This window comes from Lissotriton helveticus, chromosome 7 (genome assembly GCF_964261635.1).
Source record: "Lissotriton helveticus chromosome 7, aLisHel1.1, whole genome shotgun sequence".
Taxonomy (NCBI): Eukaryota; Metazoa; Chordata; class Amphibia; order Caudata; family Salamandridae; genus Lissotriton; species Lissotriton helveticus.
This window is the reverse complement of record NC_136068.1, coordinates 164,746,404-164,768,579: the sequence shown is the minus strand read 5'-3', so window position 1 is coordinate 164,768,579 and position 22,176 is coordinate 164,746,404. Positions and strand designations below refer to the sequence as shown.

The 22,176-nt window shown below is 41.1% G+C and overlaps 1 protein-coding gene across 4 annotated transcripts in view; it reads left to right on the top strand.

Annotated features, from left to right (window-relative positions):
* STAU1 (staufen double-stranded RNA binding protein 1) overlaps positions 1–18,086 on the top strand; it is a 383,483-nt gene extending 365,397 nt beyond the window's left edge. For all 4 annotated transcript variants that reach the window (XM_078651853.1, XM_078651856.1, XM_078651855.1 and 1 more), the window contains one exon: positions 16,708–18,086. The gene's annotated coding sequence lies outside the window, so the exon portion shown is untranslated. The remainder of the gene's footprint in view (positions 1–16,707) is intronic.
* Positions 18,087–22,176: the final 4,090 nt, after the last annotated feature.

Here is a 22,176-nt window from a genome sequence, read left to right as displayed (position 1 = left end):
TTAATATTTTATTGAAGACACTACACATAACCTGTTTTTGAAGGTGTCTTTATTTTTAAATTAAACGGTTTACCTTTTTACTTTTTATTGATTATACATTTTAAAAATAAATGTTTATAATTCCAAAGGCTCAAGCAGGTCAGCTTCCCATCCTATATCCTATAATTCGGACAAATCTGCATCCTCATCACGCTCTTCTTCATCCTCAGGATTTAAATCATCCAAAGGATCAACATCCACTGATGTTTCAATTACAAGTTCAATGATGAGGTCAAAATCAACTGATTGCAGATTGTCGCTCATGTTGAGGTTGTCTTTATCTTTAAAGAAAGATAACAACAATGAGATGTTGCAGAGTAAGAAACAAATCTCAGAGATTATAATAGTAAAATTGTTTAACAAGATTAACATTTTGCAGCTATTATTTAGCCATGTCCAGCAATGCTGAGCAGGTGAAGCCTATGTCTAATTTTTCACTGAACAGGACTCATCTCTTCTTAACCTTGGATAAGCCTCACCGACTCTGTGTCCCCTGCACATACTTAAATGTTAAAGGGCAGATTTATATTAAATGGCACATCCCCAGGCATGCACCAGTTAATGTGCACCACTGCTTTACCACCCATGGTGTGCCGCATTTACAATCAGATAGGAGAAAGCTGCGTCAAAACCCTGCGCCTGCTTGAAGCTGGCATAGGTCTTGACGCAGCATTGTGGAGATGGGGCACCCCTGAGCCTTGCTGGAGCTGCATCGCACTTGCGATACAACTCCAGCAATGCGCCACCTTTACGGCACAGATGCGTCACGCATCTGTGCCGTTTTTGCCCCATGCTGCGCCGCATTGTAAATGCAGCACAACATGGGTGGCGGAACAGTGGCGCAGGATGACTGTCACATCCCTGGTGATGCGCCAGTCATCATAAATCTATCCCTAAGCTTCTTATCTTGTTACAGATGAACTGCCATATGTATCATCAAAATATTTTACATTTTCTAAATAGCGAATTTTAAGGAATAAATAGCGTTTCTTTACCATTCCTAATTTGCGATGAGCAAATTGCTAATTGCAAGTTACCCATTCATTTCCATGGCCTAGGAGGCTCATATGAATGAAGGTTTAATTTGCGATTAGCAATTTGCTCATCACAAATTAGGAATTTTTCCAAGGGTGCAGGGGTGTCTCAAGAACACCCTGCTGCACCCCTGAAAAACAAATTTGGGGGCATATGGCACACATACATGCCCTAAGGGCATGTGTTGGCGTCATATGGCACCTTTTGTTTTTTTGAAAAAAAGCTTTTTGAAAAGAATTCACAAATTACCACCAATTTACCACAATAGTTTCCAAATCCTTAATGTCATTTTTTACATAGTTTTTGTTTGATACATTGCATTTAAGTAGTCACAAAATTTGCAAATGCTTCAGTGCAATCGCAAAATAAGGAATAGCAAATTTTGCTACTCCTTATTTTGCATCAAAGTTGTTTGATACATACCATTTGTCTAATTAACATTCGCAAAGGCCGAAATTCATAGAATTTTGATCTTTGCAAATGCTAATTAGCTTGATACATATGGCCCCAAGTGAGGCCTGTCTTGCGACATGGTGCATCTTTTGCATCACTGCTGCTTGGGTTTTATGTGGTACGTTTTTTTTTACACCATGACATATCTGCGTAAATGCATCAATTTGTAATGTTGTCGCCTCATAGCAAATCTTTTGCACCACCGCTGCATCATAAAAGTGACGCACAGTGTCAGAAAAAAGGCATACACCTATCATAAATCTGTCCCTAGCATTTTAAATGATTAATCCAGGATGACAATAAAGTGTGTCCTATCCAGAGGTTTGTTTAAGGTGAGGCCTACTCAGGATTGCAGATTAAAGTTACGCTTGATGAAGAATACAGAGGAGATAATACATATAAAGGACTACCAATGAAGTAAGTAATGTGCACTTTATTGCGCCAGTTATCATAAATGTATCCCTAAGCTTCTTATCTTGTTACAGATGAACCACCATATGTACCATCAAACTATTTTGCATTTCCTAAATAGCAAATTTTAAGGAATAAATAGCAATTCTTTACTATTCCTAATTTGCAATGAGCAAATTGCTAATTGCAAATTACCCATTCATTTCCATGGGCTAGGAGGCTCATAGGAATGAAGGTTGCAATTTGTGATTAGCAATTAGCTCATCACAAAATAGGATTTTTTTCAAGCGTGCAGGGGTATCTCAAGAACACCCTGCTGCACCCCTGAAAAAGAAATTTGGGAGCATATGGCACACCTACATGCCCTAATGGCATGTATGGGCGTCATATGGGACCTTTTTTTTTTTGTTGAAAAAAATGCTTTTTGAAAAGAATTCGCAAATTACCACAAACTAGAAGTTGGTGGTAGTTTCCAAATCCTTAATATCATTTTTTACATATTTTTTTTTTTGATACATTGCATTTAAGGAATCGCAAATTTTGAATTATTGACATTTTAAGTCATTTCCACATGTGCAGTGTTTTCAAAATATAATTTGAAAATCGTTTTTGGGGAAAAGTAATGGTTTGCAAATTTATGACAAGGACATAATGGTGTATGCTTCTCTATAAGGCATTTCAGTGTCTCTGATGTCATTTTTCCCATATTACATTATAAGACCTTTCCCCATGAAGCACATTCCTTGTAAATATGCTCCCACCTGTGCATTGCGAATTTAGATTTTGACTGTTTCAGTCACATAGCCATGTTGAAAGTGACCCAAAAAAATTGCAAACGTTTTAAAATAACACATTCATGTGTCTTAAGGACATTTTAAGTCATTTCCCCATGGACAATGTTTTCTAAGTGGCGCAAAAGAGGTATACACCTATCATAAATCTGTCCCTAGCATTTTAAATGATTAATACAGGATAACAATAAGATGTAGCCTATCCAGAGGTTTGTTTAAAGTGAGGCCTACTCAGGGTTGCAGATTAAATTTACGCTTGATGAAGAATACAGAGGAGATAATATATGTAAAGCTCTACCAATGAAGTAAGTGATGTCTACTTCATTGCGCCAGTCACCATAAATGAATCCATAAGCTTCTTATCTTGTTAGAGATCAACCGCCATATGTATCATCAAACTATTTTGCATTTCCTAAATAGCGAATTTTAAGGAATAAATAGCAATTCTTTACCATTCCTAATTTGCAATGAGCAAATTGCTAATTGCTATTTTACCCATTCATTTCCATGGGCTAGGAGGCTCATATAAATGAAGGTGCAATTTGCGATTAACAGTTTGCTCATCACAAATTAGGAATTTATTCCAAAGGTGCAGGGGTGTCTCAAGAACACCCTGCTGCAACCCTAAAAAAGAAATTTGGGGGCATATGGCGCACATAAATTTTAACAACATTCCTTTACCTCAACAACGATTTTCAAATCATAACTTCAAAACACTACACATGGGAAAATTACTTAAATTGTCCTTAAGACACATAAAAGCGTTTTTTGATTGGCTTTCCTGCATGGTAGGGTCACTTTTAACATGGCTATGTAACACAAACATTCAAAATCAAAATTTTCCATGCACAGGTGGGAGCATATTTACAAGCAATTTGCGCCACAGAGAAAGGTCTTACATTAAAATGGGAAAAATAACATCAGGGACAGTCAATTGCCTTATAAAGAACCATACACCATTATGTCCTTGTCATGAATTTAAAAACAATTCCTTTTCCCCAAAAACGATTTTCAAATCATAATTTCTAAACACTGCACATGGGAAAATGACTTTAAAATGTCATTAAAACACATGAAAGCGTTTTTTGATTGGCTTTCCAGCATGGTTGGGTCACTTTTAACATGGCTATGTAACACAAACATTCAAAATCAAAATTTTCCATACACATGTGAGAGCATATTTACAAGCAATTTGCGCCACATAAATCATAATTTTCTCCTTAAAGCACACTATTCTCTATCTAAATTAAAGAAATATTTTCTCACCTTAGCAAATACTTTGAGTTTGAAAACAGTCTAAGAAACACACCAATTTGTCTTCAGCAGAGCAAAAGGTATGCACTCCAGAGTCTGCAGCTATCAAAAGCACAGAAATGCTGTAATTCTTCACACATATTTCTCATGTCACCCAATCAAAACTCTTCCCTCACTTTTTTTCAAATGAAAACCCTTCCCCCTCTGCCCTTTCTGCCTATTTTCCATAGCAACCACCTCTTGGAAAAACTCTGGTGTTTGCAAGTTCACACAACAATGTTGCAATTGAACTCTGAACTCTCAGTGCACCTGCATATCCAGTGCATTCTTTCATTTAATGATTTTTTATTGACCACTCAAAATACATCTTTCAAAGAACACATCTGTGCACCCTAACTTTCTGTTTTCATCAATCAAAATCCACCAATCACTGTTACTGCTTCATGAACACAGAAACTCCACAGTTTTTTTTTCATTTTACACTCTCATTTTTTCAACTGCCATTTCATTGCCACACTTCATCTGACTGCAGGAGAACCTTCTCTCACCATGTTTTCTGTCTGGATTGTTGGTCATAGTTATATTCACTGGGCTCAAAGGTACGTTGAAAGCAGGAATTTACCTAACCTCAATTTACAAGATGTGGAAATTAAGTGGTTTGGCCACAGAGGATTAAAATGTCACCAATTGATACCATTGGTGAAAACCTTTATGCATTTGCCAAAACCTGACCTGTTAATTGTGCACTGTGGAGGTAATGACTTGGGCACTTTGACTGGTGTAGGTCTGGAAATGCTTTTAAAGGACACCTTTGAGCAATTAATGGCACTTTTTCCTCAGACTGCCTTGGTATATTCAAATATATGCCAAAGACAGAAATGGAGGTGGTCAAACCAATTTTGTCCACAAATTGAGAAGTCGAGGAAGCATGTAAACAAATCTGTTTCAGCTTACATGAGAGACCATGGAATGGGCTCCCTGTACAACAATAACTTGCGTTACTACATGCAAGATATCTACAGAGGAGATGGAGTTCACTTCTCAGATGAGGGCAACAGAGTTTTCACTCTGAATTTAAGAATGTGCATTGGTACCTACTTATAAGTACCTAAATGTACCATAAACCCAAAAGCTCTTCTCAGAGCTACCCTACATCTAATCACTCACAATTATTATTTTACTCTAACTTTTTTCACTAATTTTCAACAAAGTACGCTCCCTGGGGCGCTACCCGGTACGCGTACCGGGAGCTAACCTCGTGAATTTTTTTTAAAAAAATGTTTTTTTTTCGCACATATAAACCTCCTCAGCCACCCTCAGAAAACCTAGGGGGTCAAGATAACTCTACCGTGCCCCCTTCTACCCATTCCGAACATTAATTGCCCTCCATCTTGTATCTTAATTCGACCAAAACACAAAATGGTGGACTCCCGGAACGCTTAAGGTCCGCGAACCGAGGCGCTCAACGGTTCGCGTACCGGGTCGCTCCCTGGGAAGATAAAGGAAATAAAAAATAATCAAAAAATCCAACAATCAATTAACATACAGCATTTGAAAAGACTATCATTCATTTTTCATTGTAGTACGCTCCCCAGAACGCTTCCCGGTTCGCGGACCGCGCGCGAACCACGAAAAAAAAACAAAAAATTTTTTTATTTTTTTTGCCCCGCGGGGCCCCTTTAAAACCTCCACATTAAACCTAGGGGGTCAGCGAGGATCTACTATGCCCCCTTATAGTTATTTCCCCCTTTGTTTTGGCCTCCTCTTGTCTCTCGATCCTACCGAGAGACAAGATGGCGGCCGCTCCGGACTGTTTAGAATGTTGACAGACACCGGAGAGCCAATCAGCTTCGCTACGCGAAGTTCCGGTACGCTTAAGGTCCGCGAACCGGGCCGCTGCCCGGTCCGCGCTTACAGATATATATCTTTTTTTGAACGTTAATTTCTCAAAATCCACTGCAGCACATATATTGAGACCTACAAAAGGCACATCGGGCTACCAGTCCCTACAATTTTGCCAAGTTTCGTGCAAATCCATTCAGCCGTTCGGGCTAAAAGTGAGGCTAACCGCCCTATGGAAAACTCAATGTTAAAAACACGTTTTGGGACCCCCCTTTTTTCTCGGCCCCCCCTGGACGAACCCCCCCCAAATTTTCAGGGGCTCCTCAGAAACAAAATGTTCCATTTTCCAGAAATTTTCAGCCAATTCCGTCCACAAACGCCAAAGTTATTAGACATAGAATTTTCAAAAATCCCATAGGGAAAAAATCCTAACTATATATACCTACTGGCGACCGCCAGTAGGTAATATATATATATATATATATATATATATATATATATATCAAATGCTCCAAAACACCAGCCGGTTGCACTCGTGAGCGGGTGCACGCCAAAACGGGGGTGTACCCGTTGTATTATCACAGCTCCAAACAATCCACGAATCCTTAATTCGTAAAGAAGGCAGCACACTCAGGGGTAGTTCCACATGGATTTAATGAGGGAACTTACAGCATACGACGCGTTTCGCCAGAGGGCTTCGTCAAGATATGCAAAGGGTAAGGCGTTTCAATTCATTATAAACAAAAAAATCTTACTTCCGCTATTACAATGGTAAGCAAAGAAGGACTATGTACATGGTGACAAATGGAACCGCCATGTTGGAAAGGTATATCCTAACACTGTTATATCCAAATAAACAATTAATATACAATCAATATACATATTTACATGAGATGCAACACCTCTAAAACATAATGGAGGGTTGCAAAATTGATCAAGCCCTAAATGGGCGTGATGAGTCCTTCTGACGTGATAACGCCCGAGATGGGCATAGCAAATGGACAGGTGTGTAGTACAATAGATGGGGTGTTGGCAAAAATAATAAACTGTGATCCAGGGAGCCAATATGTGCACGTAAATACATATATACATATATACAATTATACAGTGAGCAGCGAGTAACAGTACTCGACATAATCAAGCTGCATGGCACGGAATCCTGTAAACACAGAGAACACACCCTCAACGCCATAGCCATAATAACAGGCCTAAATATCGCCCTGAATGGGCCTGTGTATTACACCTGTACAAAAGAAATAACCAATGAAAAGGGGGGATGTAAGAACAAAATTCTAAATATGAATGACAATCATGTAATCCTAAAACCAGAAATACGAATAACAAGTATGGAAAATAAAGAAAAAGAAAAAATGCGAGAATGCAATACGAATGCCAACATAGAGCTCCATCATGGATACATGCAGATTAACCCAAATGGACTGAAAGTTCTTCGTGCATATTAAGACCTTTGGGGTGTTTACTCTGCAAGTCAATGATGTATCTTGACTCCAGCCTTCTAAGTTTGAGAAGGCGGTCGCCACCCCTGATATTCACTGCTACACTATCGAGACAACAATAAGCTAACAGGTCCCTGTTGCTATTATGTTTCTTTTCAAAGTGCCTCGCTACAGGGTAGGTGGCGTCTTTTTTGGCAATGGCACGCATATGTTCTAAAATTCTTAATTTAACTGCATTGGTGGTGCTCCCAATGTAGTTTAAGCCACAAGGGCAAGTAAGACAATAGATGACATATGCTGTAGAGCACGTAAGGAATTTGGCAATCTTTTTGGGTGCTGACAGACCTGGAATTTTAAAAGCAAGCGTCCGCTTGCTATATTTACAGGCCTTACACCGGCCACATGGGTAGAAGCCTTTGAGTGCCGGTAGTTTGGCTTTATTTTCAGGAACTGAATAGTGACTCGAAACCAGCTGGTCTCTGAGCGATCTGGCCTTCCTAAATGTTACAAGAGGATTACTGGGCAAGTCAGCCTTAATGATGTTGTCTGACATTAAGATGTGCCAATTCTTTTTAAGTATCTTTTTGACTTGGCCAGCATTGCGGGAAAAGGTGGTAATGAGGCGAAATGCCCCATTGATGGATTTACCCATTTGCTTAGGTTCTAACAATGTTTTCCTCTGCATCTTATTGGCTCTGTCAAGAGCCCTGGTTAACACCTTTTCACTATAGCCTCTGATCCTAAATCTTTGAAGACTAGCCTCTGCTGCCTTCTTAAAATCCTCTTGATTGGAGTTGTTACGTCTAAGCCTTAGGAGTTCTCCGTAAGGGATGCTCTCTACCAATTGGCGTGGATGGCTACTAGTGGCAAAGAGGGTGGAATTCCCTGCCGTCTCTTTCCTGAATAGTTTAGTTTGCACCATTCCCTTGTCATCTATATACACCGGTTTAAATCAAAGTGAATTTAAACCGGCATCCACTTTTATGCCTATTATGAGCACCGACGCCATCGACATCTTTTCAGACGCTGTTCTGAGAGATCTTACCAGACTACGGAGGACGAAACAATATACCTCTTCAAATGAGAATTTTACTAAACAACAGCAAATTGCGCTACAAACTCTGTGTTCTGATTCCAGCCTGGTTTGTAAACCCTCTGATAAAGGGGGGAACATTGTGCTACTTACTTCGGCACAATATGAAAATGAGGCTAATCGACTTTTGGGAGACATGGAAACGTATACTATCGTGGGAGAAAAAGATTACAATAAGAGTGTGGGTGAGTACCACGACATGATATCTAAATGGTACAACAGCACCATGCTCAACACAGACGAATATTTATATCTGCGTTGTCTAAGCCCAGTGATTCCTACGTTTTATTACCTTCCCAAGGTACATAAGGACATGTCCAATCCTCCGGGAAGGCCCATTGTCGCCTCCAACGGTAGTCTCACCGAAAACCTCTCCATTTATGTTGATTCTTTTCTTTCACCTTTGGTTATGTCATTGCCCTCTTATCTTAGAGACACTAAACACTTTTTGACTTTGATGGACAACATTGTATGGAAAGACACTTACTGCATGATGGTATTAGACATCGCCAGTCTGTACACGTGTATAGCTCATGACGACGGGTTGAGATCCATGGCGAGTTTCTTGGATAAAAGTCCTGCGTGTTACTATGAACATAATAAAATGTTGCTTGATTTTATGAATTTCAGCTTGAAAAATAATATTTTTCTTTTCAGCAAGCAGCTGTACAGGCAGATCTCTGGAGTTGCCATGGGAGCTTGCTCTGCTCCTAGCTTCGCTAACCTCTTTGTAGGTTGGTGGGAGGAGCAAGCTCCCTGGAGAACCACCAATCCAGAGTGGCATGACAGAATAATTGGATGGCATCGATATATCGATGACTTGTTCATCATCCTTGAAAGTCCAATAGACACTGCCATGTCGTTCATAGACTTACTTAACATCAATGACATGAATTTAAAGTTCTCAGGTCATATAAGCAGGACTTCTGTGAACTACCTCGATCTCACAGTGTATATAGATGACAAGGGAATGGTGCAAACTAAACTATTCAGGAAAGAGACGGCAGGGAATTCCACCCTCTTTGCCACTAGTAGCCATCCACGCCAATTGGTAGAGAGCATCCCTTACGGAGAACTCCTAAGGCTTAGACGTAACAACTCCAATCAAGAGGATTTTAAGAAGGCAGCAGAGGCTAGTCTTCAAAGATTTAGGATCAGAGGCTATAGTGAAAAGGTGTTAACCAGGGCTCTTGACAGAGCCAATAAGATGCAGAGGAAAACATTGTTAGAACCTAAGCAAATAGGTAAATCCATCAATGGGGCATTTCGCCTCATTACCACCTTTTCCCGCAATGCTGGCCAAGTCAAAAAGATACTTAAAAAGAATTGGCACATCTTAATGTCAGACAACATCATTAAGGCTGACTTGCCCAGTAATCCTCTTGTAACATTTAGGAAGGCCAGATCGCTCAGAGACCAGCTGGTTTCGAGTCACTATTCAGTTCCTGAAAATAAAGCCAAACTACCGGCACTCAAAGGCTTCTACCCATGTGGCCGGTGTAAGGCCTGTAAATATAGCAAGCGGACGCTTGCTTTTAAAATTCCAGGTCTGTCAGCACCCAAAAAGATTGCCAAATTCCTTACGTGCTCTACAGCATATGTCATCTATTGTCTTACTTGCCCTTGTGGCTTAAACTACATTGGGAGCACCACCAATGCAGTTAAATTAAGAATTTTAGAACATATGCGTGCCATTGCCAAAAAAGACGCCACCTACCCTGTAGCGAGGCACTTTGAAAAGAAACATAATAGCAACAGGGACCTGTTAGCTTATTGTTGTCTCGATAGTGTAGCAGTGAATATCAGGGGTGGCGACCGCCTTCTCAAACTTAGAAGGCTGGAGTCAAGATACATCATTGACTTGCAGAGTAAACACCCCAAAGGTCTTAATATGCACGAAGAACTTTCAGTCCATTTGGGTTAATCTGCATGTATCCATGATGGAGCTCTATGTTGGCATTCGTATTGCATTCTCGCATTTTTTCTTTTTCTTTATTTTCCATACTTGTTATTCGTATTTCTGGTTTTAGGATTACATGATTGTCATTCATATTTAGAATTTTGTTCTTACATCCCCCCTTTTCATTGGTTATTTCTTTTGTACAGGTGTAATACACAGGCCCATTCAGGGCGATATTTAGGCCTGTTATTATGGCTATGGCGTTGAGGGTGTGTTCTCTGTGTTTACAGGATTCCGTGCCATGCAGCTTGATTATGTCGAGTACTGTTACTCGCTGCTCACTGTATAATTGTATATATGTATATATGTATTTACGTGCACATATTGGCTCCCTGGATCACAGTTTATTATTTTTGCCAACACCCCATCTATTGTACTACACACCTGTCCATTTGCTATGCCCATCTCGGGCGTTATCACGTCAGAAGGACTCATCACGCCCATTTAGGGCTTGATCAATTTTGCAACCCTCCATTATGTTTTAGAGGTGTTGCATCTCATGTAAATATGTATATTGATTGTATATTAATTGTTTATTTGGATATAACAGTGTTAGGATATACCTTTCCAACATGGCGGTTCCATTTGTCACCATGTACATAGTCCTTCTTTGCTTACCATTGTAATAGCGGAAGTAAGATTTTTTTGTTTATAATGAATTGAAACGCCTTACCCTTTGCATATCTTGACGAAGCCCTCTGGCGAAACGCGTCGTATGCTGTAAGTTCCCTCATTAAATCCATGTGGAACTACCCCTGAGTGTGCTGCCTTCTTTACGAATTAAGGATTCGTGGATTGTTTGGAGCTGTGATATATATATATATATATATATATACACACACACGCACACAATCCCAGAACTTCGTCCAATCCACTCGAAGCAGGCAAAGCTTCCAAAATGATTTAAGGTGCAAACAATGTATTTATTCACTGATGTCCATGATGCTTTTCGACCACACGTATATATATTTAATACATTATATATATATGTGATCAAGGTTACCCGTTAACCGAAACGCGTCATGCTTGAAAAGAAAAGGAGAAAATAAAACTTCCTGAAATACATCACTTGCTGTTTGGTGGTCCGTCATTCTGTGGCGTAAACGCGCTGGTTGCAGAAACTGTAAAGATATATATATATATCGGAAGTTGCTCCTTGTGACCGCTGGGGACCCGAGAGAGGTGGCGCACACCCCGGCGGAGCGCCCCGGTAAATAATCCAAAACACAGCTCAAATATCGTGCGCTTTCAGCGATATGTACTCCACAAGACAATCCAAAGGTTTTAAGGGTGTTTATTCACTACACGTTTCGGCTTTCAGGCGAAGCCTTGTTCACGTGAATGTTTGTGTACAAACTGATGATTGATAAATCATCGAGAAACACAACATGGAAAGAGGACAACTAATGTATACAATGTGAACAGTCCTGTGGCAGACACTTTGTAATGTGTATTACTGTCACATAAACACATAGGTCATGTAAGTTAATCTCTGGGTCACAGTTAAATATCACTGTTATATACAGAAAATCAAATGTAAACATATTTCAAATAGAACATGATCCTAAAACAACGCGTTAGGCTCGAAAATGCAGCGCACGTTTCTATCGAGGAGACTATTGGCGCTACGGCCGCAATCACGTGTTCTTCCCATGTGAAAATAACTCTAGATACGGGTAGACCTGCCAACACAGTCCAACAGAAAGAACTGCTAATATTAAATATATCAGAGCATGTATCCAAAATATAAATAAATACATATGTGCAACTGAAAAAGTTAGACCAATGAATATGCACTCTGTTGGACAATTCTTCTAAAGAATATGCAGCCTTGACGCCACAAACATTGTCACACCGTGTTGTCCTGGCAGGCATGTGCATGCAAGGTGTCAAAATGTAATTTGAAGGAAACACGTAAGACAGTGTAGGCCACTGTTAAGTTGGTGATCAAGTGACAAATGGTGTGGCAGGTACTAAATTCAGAATTAAGCGGCCAAGAGCCGGGTACTCCATGGAAGACAATACCGGGCAAGTGCCCATGACGTTCTCAGAGGAAAATACAGAGTTTCCTGTTACCAAACAGGAGACAATCTCCATGTCCAAACCCTACAGTGTAGTGCATGCTCTGTGTCCATCAAAAAGAGTAGCCAGTGATGAGGGGAAAAGGGTAGGTTGCCTGTGAAGAGTGAGTGCCAGTATCTGGGCCCCTTCCTTTCCTCCTGTGAAAAGACATAAAAAGAACAATACATCAAAATATACTTAACCAAATCTGAAACTAATGTAGCAAAATTTCATCACTTGCACATTACTGAGTAAAAGGAAACAAGTGATGGGTGCATCTATCACATAAGTTACTGTAGAAAGGAGAGCGCAAACATATTTAAAACATTCCATGTCCCTAAGATGTATTGCCAGTTCCTCATCTTGATTAAGCCCCCCTGGGTCCTTGGTCTGGAAGTTCACTATGTATTTTGATTCCCTCTCTCTGAGTTTCAACACCCTGCTTCATCCCCTGGGGCTCTTGGTGATTTGCTCTAAAATGAAGAATTTAAGCAAATTAGGATTGGAGTAGTGTTTGTCCCTGAAGTTTCGGGCCACTGGATACTTTTCGTCATGTGAGATAGCCCGGTAATGCTCCAGTACACGTTTTTTGGCCAATAAGGTGGTACTGCCAATGTACCAGAGTTTACACGGACATTCAATCACATATATCCCGAAAGTGGAACTGCAAGTCAGGAATTGGCAGATTTCTTTTTTGATCCCATTGTAGGTGATCTTACTGATGAAATTACTGTTCTTGCAGGCTTTGCAGTGGCCGCAAGGTAAAAATCCCTGGAGACCATGTGCATGTCCGGTGGGATAAGTGGTAACCTATCCCTGATGTTTCTGCCTTTCCTATAGGTGATGCTGGGTCTAGAGTAAATGGATTCACCAATGATATTACATATGAGGATATCCCAGTTCTTAGCAAGGATCCTTTGAATGCTGTTAGAATCAAAATTGAAAGTCATAATGAGACGGGTCTTACTCTCGCTATCTTCTGTAGAATCTACGGGTTTGTCAGTTATAGTGATGGCACTGGGTACCCCATTCGCTCTTACTTTCACTCTCCGCAGTACCCAGTTGGGGTATCCCCTGATCCTGAAGCATGTTAACATTTCCTCACACTCTTGCTGATAAGCAGTGTCGGTGTTGCAGTTTCTTTTCACCCTCAGCAGTTCTCCATATGGAATACTCCATTTCAATGTCTCTAGATGACTACTGAGGGCATGTAGAATGCTGTTACCAGCAGTGGTTTTCCTGAAAAGTGTGGTAAATATTTGGTTGTTCTTGATGTCAAACCTGACATCCAAGTATTCAGCATGTGTTTTGCTGATGTGACCTGTGAGGACAGTGTTGTTGTTATTGATGTTCAAACCATGAATAAACTGGATAGCCTCCTGTTCACTGCCTTTCCAAACGATGAACAGGTCATCAATGTAACGCATCCATGTGGTAACGTGTTCAAGGTGACCGGCATAGGCAGGGCTGGCAAATACCTCCTCATCCCAGCGGCCCTGAAGAGGTTGGCAAAGCTGGGAGCAAAGCACAAACCCATCACGGTACTGACCACCTGCCTATACAGGACCCCATCAAACAGAAAGATGTTGTTGGAAAGGCAGTATTCTATCATGCCAAGTATCATCTTGCTATGTCCTCTGAAGCGTAATGGCCTGCCTATGAGGAAATGACCACATGCCTCCACACCCTGACGATGATAGATGATGGTATAGAGTGATTGGACATAAAGTGTGATGAGGAGAGAGTCTTTATCCCATTTTACATCCTGGATTTTCATAAGAAAATCCTTGGTGTCTCTGATGTAACTAGGTAGGGATGTGACCCAATCCCTGAGGAAGTGGTCCACATATTTGGAAACATGTTCTGACACACTTCCCCTAGACGAGACTATAGACCTACCTGGTGGGTCAAGAGGATTTTTGTGTAGTTTGGGCAGCAAGTAAAGAACTGGATGATCGTTTTTGAGATATCTGTATTCCTCCCACTCCAGGATACCTTTGTCCTTCCACGTGGTAAGTTCAATCCAGATGTCAGTAATGCTGTTATTATATGTTTCTGCAGTGATAGGTATATATTGTCTGTTAATTGCTTAGGGGCTTCAGCAATGTACTTTTCCTTGTCCATGATAACATTGCCACCTTTGTCTGCTGGACGGATGACAATGTTGGTATCCTCCATAAGTGATTTGAGCGCTTGTCGCTGACTATACGAAAGATTATTGTTGCTGTTGTTATAGTTCCTTTTCTTATGTCTGTAACTCCAAAACTGCTTTGCTGACACACTCATGGAAAGTGTCAATCGTGTCATGGGGAAGTGTGGGGAAGAATATGGATTTGGGTCTAAAGCCAGTAATGCTGCTACTTGGCTTTAGACCCAAATCCATATTATTTCTCAGTGCAGATTGCAAATTTGGTCCTAATGCCTTTGGTGACATTGCAGCAAATGGAGGCCTTTGTGGAAGTCATGATGCACATAATTTGCATACTTCTGGTTCTCTGTGGTGCACCTTTGAACCCCAAAGATCTCCAGAGGCCTTCAGTCAGGGTCCCCGCGGTTGAGTTGCCCGCTGCACCATTTCTGTCTTTCTACCCACTTTGGACTCACTACAGTAGTTCCTGAACATCGATGCCGCTGAAAGAGGATCATTCTCCATTAGTGTGCTCTGACTCGGAGCTGGCCTCATCTCGACCAAGTGAGTGTTCCGATCTCACCGGAGCACAACACATAGCCAACCCTTCTGACTCCGGTTGTATTGCCTTTATCATACAGTGAAACTCATACTTTACACCCGCGCCTGGGTGTAATTCTGCCAATAACTTCTATGATAAAAGTGACATTCATCCCACATTATGATGAGGACTGTTGGTTTGCAGAATTACAGAATGCCAGTGTTCTAGACCCCTCCACAGACACTAGACTGATCTCTCTAGACTTATCTCTCCTCCAGTCACAGATGATAATTATTCTTTTGACATGATCATGTAACAGGCTGCGGAGGACCTTGACCTGCAGCTCCCTACCATGGAAGTAATGACTAATGTCCTAATTAAAGTTCTTTTATGTCCACTCACCTACAGCAACCCCTCCTACTATTTAACATGGCCCTTAAAGATACCCTTTGGGCAAAACCATGTTCTGGGCCCCCATGAATAGACAGGTAGCTAGTCGTCACACACTGGCACCGGGCGATCCGGACTTCCTCGCTTAACACCTGATGCTGGATAGTCTAGTGGTACAGGCATCCACCAGTATAATGAAACCTTACTCATTTCCTACGCAGAGAGACCTGTGACAAGCACATTTTCTCATCGGCCTTGCATTACGTTCAGTCAAAATTAGCTGCCTCATAGGTCACTATAGCTGGACTTTGTAGGATATAGTAGGTGAAATACTTCCTGCAGTTCCAGAGAACCTTTCAGTGTCTTTAGCCCTAGCAATACCGGATGGCCGTTATGATGCAAAATTGGTTTCTGTCCTGGATGCAGTTGATTGCTCAGGTCGGGAAATGGGCACAAATGTGATATTTGTTGTCACGCCTGGATGAGGTCTACTGGCTTCCCAGGGTATGTCTAGGCATTGTTAATGGATGTGCCATTCGATGGTTCTCTCCTCTTCAGTTAAAGTAAATTCATCCCTGGAACGCGTAAGACTATCATCCTTCTGCCAAGCTTAAAACTCTAGTTTCTAGTTGAATTTTTACACTTGTTTTAAATGTAGCCCAGACAATATACAACATTGGACCCTGAATGAAAAGAATTACTGGCATATCCGGTAAATGATGCTTAAAAGGCAATAGGCTAATTAGGTAGGCTTTTAGTACTGTAACATTGAATTGAGTGACAGTGAAACTAGGTGAGATGTTGAGGCTATTACAATGGGGGCTTTGACTTTCAGTAGAAAGGTGTGAATCTTGAGGATGTCCGTCACTAAAGCTAATTTGTCATTAATGCTATACTGTACATTTTCTAGTTTGGTGATCCTTATCATTTATACCTGTGCTTAAAATATGCTGCACCATCATTTCAGAAAACTTCAACAATGCAGGCTTACCTTCACTGCCATACTTGCGTGAGTGATATTTCTAATTTCGTTGGTAATGTTACCCTTACCAAATTGACTAGGATGTCAATGCATAATTTATTTATAGCAAGGATCTCCCAAGTTCACTTTTAGATGTCCCTCGATTTATGATGTAGATTGTATTTCACTTGTGCACAAATATACCATGCCATTGACCACTGCCCTCTCTTATACAGTCTGTTTGTTTACCTCCATAGTCTTCATTGTAAGTGAGCAATGTTTGTTTTCCAGATATCTGAGACAAGAAGTGACGAGCAACTTCCTCAAACCGGCTAACTCAAACACTTTGGGACAAACACGGGACAGCACTGCCTAAGTAGGCCTTTGACTGGATCCAAACCTGAAAGCACCATTGAAAATCAAATGCTTGTTGTTCTTTGTAACTTCACTGATTTCGATTTCTACAGCATTTACAGCTTCCTGTAGTTTCTAAACCAACGTAGTTGCTTTTTCATCAAATTATAATGAAATGCAATCTTTCATTAGTTTTGATTGAAACTACATGAAGTATATTTTCATTTAAGTTTGTGTCCGGAAAAATGCAGTTTAGAAATGCTGTCTAAGACTAATTGTCAACCAAAAAGATCATATCTATAAATGTAGTTATATTTTTTGTTATTTTATTAAATTAGAGAATAAGCTTAGATTCAAAGAAGCCAAGTATGCGTGTGCCCTTATGTTAAAAAGTAAAAGTCGCAGTCGATGAACATTAATTTAAATCTGCAACGGTTATGTAAATTAAGTCTTTTAGGAATTTTTAAACAGTGTTGCTTAAACATTTAAGTTTTTTTGGGATTACATTTTTATTTTAATGCAACAAGAATGTAGTTGTTTTGGTCTTTGTTTAAAAGTTATAAAAACTGTATGGAAGGTACAAAAATTATCACTGCGTTACAAGATGTGATCTCCAGTTAGCATATTAAAAATGCAAATTGATTTTCCTTGAGTGCTTTATACTGTTTAATTACATCTCCATGTAGGGCTGAAAAAAATTACCTATGTTTATGTATAAACTGTGTTGCTTTTGATGTTGTGTTATTGTTCACAGAAATGTGAACAATAAGTTTTTGCTTATGGTCAGGTAAAGCACGATAACCTTGCAAGTTAAGTACTGCTTTGGTTCATTGTTTACGCTGGAATTTTTTCTCTCCCCATGGAATGTAAGTAAAACGTAGTGTTTGTCACCAATAAATGGGAAAAGAAAAGTTTGGTGAATGTATTTTATCCTTGTTGACCTGTACTAAGGTTATTTTATGCAATCTAGTGTGCATTTAAAATATCCATCTTGCCTTTAAATTCAACCAGGGTTAGCATGTTATGTCCAGAGCCAAATGTGATTCTGTAATTTTTTTTAAACTATTTAAATATTTTGAGTTCGTTAAACAATATATATTAGGAAACAGTATTAACATTAAATTATAGTTCAAAATTTAAACCTACACACGTGTTTTATATGGTCCGTTACACTATCATATTGTTTTCAATGAATTTCGTCATTTATGCTACACAATGTATCATGATACAAAATGAACAGAAGAAAATAATTTTAACTGTGTAGGAGAAATGAGGAATTAATAAAGTGACCTATAAATGTAGACCAGATACTCTTATATTTGTGGTTAGCGTTTTGTTCCTAGACAAACTTGCCTTTGATGGTAATACCTGGCATCATAAATTAATCAACTGCCCCATTAAGTTAGCTCATGTTTGACCTCCTCATGGCTCACGGTCTCTACCAATATCCTTCCATTTTGAGAGTTACACTTGCATATTACATATCCCTTTTGTTTGTACTAGACCTTTGAACTTAGATTTTCTGCACTCTTTTCACAAACACGTATTGGGATACATTTCATGCATTGACCACATTTTTATTATAAACCGTTCTATGGTTCTCCCTGGCACGCATTCTACAATATTTTGTGACTTTTAGTTTCAGTAGTTTGTTTCCACAAAAAAAATTACATTTAAAACAAAGTTGGCCACATCTCCACCTCCTTCTGTATGTATATAGCCTTCGCTTGAAACCTTTCTTAATCGGTGTGCCTTCAGATGTTACTCCCTTAACTAACCTGTCTTTGCACTGTCTTCATTTTGAATCTGAGAACCTGATGGGGAACATTCTAAACGCACTCTGCTGTGTATCCAAAGCTTCCTGTCCTGGTTTCCTTGTTGGAATTTGCCCTCTAATTTGAAAACTCAAAGAGCGCGATCCCGTTTGCTGATCTTCAAGAGCTCCCCACCCATCCTGTGCTTCACTTTTAACGCCTAGATTTTAAAAATTTTCATCATGTGAGTTTTCACTGAATTAATCATTACTGAAAGGTCCGTCAGCAACATTTTAAAGCACTTTACAAGCCACCATGTCTACTAGATAAAACTTAATATGTATATGCACCCTTCTCTTAAGCTCTTATTCTTCTTTGAATTGAATTTGAATTCTTTGAAGATAATCCATTAAACTCAAACATTCACTGTGTAGAAGTATTAGCCCATATACATGAAATACAAAAAGGGAATTAAATAGCGCAGCTTTATACAGGGGGGAATTGCACTGTTCATTTAAGACTTACTTTATTCTTCCATCAAAAAGGCACAGTTTTGACAATAACAGGCACTTGTGTAAGGCTTTTAATTGAGGGTTGCTCACCAGGTTTACGAAGTTATTTTTTTCTGGGAGGAAGAGTGCTTGTTGATAAATTAAGTGAAAATTACCGTATTGTAGAATTAGGATGGCCAGTAAATCTTGAGTGAACATTACACTAATGTAGAATTAAGATTTACAGTAACTGTTCCATCCCTAATCTGAGATCCTTCTTAATAATGAACACTAAATAAAAAAATAAAGTTCTCTTCTCAACCAAGAAAATTCAGTAAACAAACTAAGGTTGAGGCAAGTATATACTTGTACAAGTATTTCAAATTGGTTATACTTTGAAGTGTGGCCCGTGGGGGTATCGATTTATGGAAAAGGAGTAAAGTGAATATTGTCTTGCATGGATGTGAGCTTATGTCTGGGTAGCTGCGCCTACAGTTACAGAAGGGAGGAGTTTTCTTTGTAACACTGTCGGTACTTTATTTCCGTAAGCGAAAGGTGTTTTATGTCTTCCTGAGAGAGGCTGATTACGGTCTGGTCGTAAAATTGGGTAGGATTGGAGGGATTGCAGTGGTGTTCAGGGACACTTGGGCTTTCTCTAGCGAGCCATCTGCGGGGCTAGTGGATGGCAAGGCCCTTGACTTCACCATTGTTATGTACCCCCATTACACACTGGGTGGCACATTAGTCTACCGCCCCCCTGGTCCTTCCGGAACATTCCTGAAAGCCCTGGATGATGTCATTGTTCCCGGTGCCCTCCGCTTCTCATGCTTCCTCCTCTTGGGCGATTTCAACATCCATTTAGAATCCCCCGAGGCTCCCGATTCCAGAGATCTTATGGATCTGTTTGATCTGGCACAAATGACCCAGTGGATCAAGTCTCCCTCTCACAAGGGAGAACATATGGTTGATCTAGTGTGATCCAACTTTGCCATGTCAGTTACTGACCCCCTTCAGGTCACTTGGTCCTATCACTATTTGATCCGGTTCTCTTGGCCTATAGGGAAACACCCTGGTCCGTTGGTTGCGGCCCAAAGTAAGCCGGCTCAGAAGATCGATATTCCAGCCCTCTCTAAGGCCCTTTTACTCTCACGCCCACCGGCAGCCTTCGGTCTTGAAGGAGCGGTAGAGAGTTTTACCACCTGGATCAGCCAAGGGGCTGACTCCGCCTCCAAACCCCAACCAAATAAACAACCTAAACCCTGGTATTCGGATTCTCTTAGAGAGCTTAAATTGGGTTGCAAAATACTTGAACAAAGCTGGCGTTGGGAGTATTTCTCTCTGGCCAAAACTGCTCTTCGCAAAGCCCAGAGCAACTACTATGGAGCCATTAGAAAGGCAAAGAGTAGTTTTTATGTGGAGCGGATTGCCAAGACCAACAACAATAGCAAGGAAATTTTGCTCCATTGTTAGAAGCTTTCTGACTCCTTGCACTGACCAATCAGCCCTTCCAGCCTCTTCGCAATGGTGTGAGGAGCTGTCTTCCTTCTTCATTGAAAAAATACAGACTATTCAAGACAGCCTGGTGACGGGTACCTGGGAATCAAGGGATTTTTTCCCTCGGCTCCCCTCTCCCCTCACCCGCCACCCCTTCAGCGTCTCCATTTTTGAAGTTTATGCCCATAGCTGGGGCAGATTCATTCTTAGTTTCAAATGTATTTTTATTGAATACATCAACAAGCAGATGAGACATCTCTATCTTAGGTGCAGGCAAGTGGCATACAGAGCGGGCGGGACAGACAAGTATGTCTTCCCTATCATGAAAGAATAAGCAATATGAGTATGTCAGGAGAGCAGTGTGACATCGTAAGTGCGGCAAAACTGTTAAGCAGTTAAATGACATGAAGAGAACAACAACAACCATAAACTCCCCGCCCCTTCCCCCAGACCCCCTCCCCCCACCCCGACCAGTGTGCCCTGAAATGTCAGTGGAATCATCAATGCGCCAGGGAAGATCAGTGTGGCCGTCCGGCGTTTCACCGAGAGTCGTCAGTGGTATTGGTGAGACGTAGGATTCGAAGATATTTAGGGCATGTAATTTCATTGAACTCTTTGGATAGGAGATTCAGTAAAGGAAGCCACGTCTTCCGAAAGGCTTCTGCAGAATTAGTGAGTGTAGCATGGATGCGCTCCATCCCCAGAGTGAACCAAAGCTTATGCAGCCAACCCGTGTGCGTAGGTGCGGTTGTGGATCCCCACAGTGATAAGATGTGTTGCGTGGCCGCTTGCATGGCGATGCCCATTTGCCGGCCTCGCAACGACCTTAATGGGAAAGTCAGTGCATTAGGTAGACCCAACAGAGCGTATGCAGGAAATCTCGGGACTTCAGTTTCGAATGTAGAGTCAATCTCATCTAAGACTACTTTCCAGAAGTCTCCAAGACCCGCGCAGTCCCAAAGTATGTGGGTCAGAGTGCCCCTTTCCCCGCATCCCCTCCAGCAAAGCTCGCTACGCGCTGGGTTTCCCTTGTGCAACCGAACTGGGGTGAGGTGCCAGTACATAGCTAATTTCACTGCTGACTCCCTTGCTGTGGTGTTGCGGGTGGTGTGTGAGGCTCTATGATAGATGTGTCCCCATTCCTTGGGTGTCGGGGCTCTACCCAATTCAGCCTCCCAACGCCTCTGGCTTGGAGTTTTGGCCGGGGTGTGCGGTGGTGTGAGCATTTGGTAGAGTTCAGAGATGAGGTGTTTATCCGTATCTTTAGTTAGCAGCCATTTTTCGAAAGTCGACATGGGGCGGCTCACCAGTGCAGCGATTTCGGGGTTAGTGAGCCAGTGACGAAGTTGGAAGTATTGGAAGAGATGAGGCTTCTCTATGTCATACCCCTGTCTGATATCCGCGAAGGGAAGAAATCCCTGCAGGTCAAAGAGGTGACCTGCAGCCCGGCACGCCGTGCCACGCCACTGGGGGAACGTGCTCGCTCCGACGCCCGGAGGGAAGTCGGGATTATCGAATATGGGAGTGAATGGGGAGGGAAAAGAGGTCAGCTCGTGTTTGCGCGCCACCATATCCCATACCCGCAGAGTTGTGCGCGTGATAGGTGACCGTAGCATGTATCTCGGTCTATGCTGTCTAGCGAGGAACGGAACCCTCCAGAGTGGCAT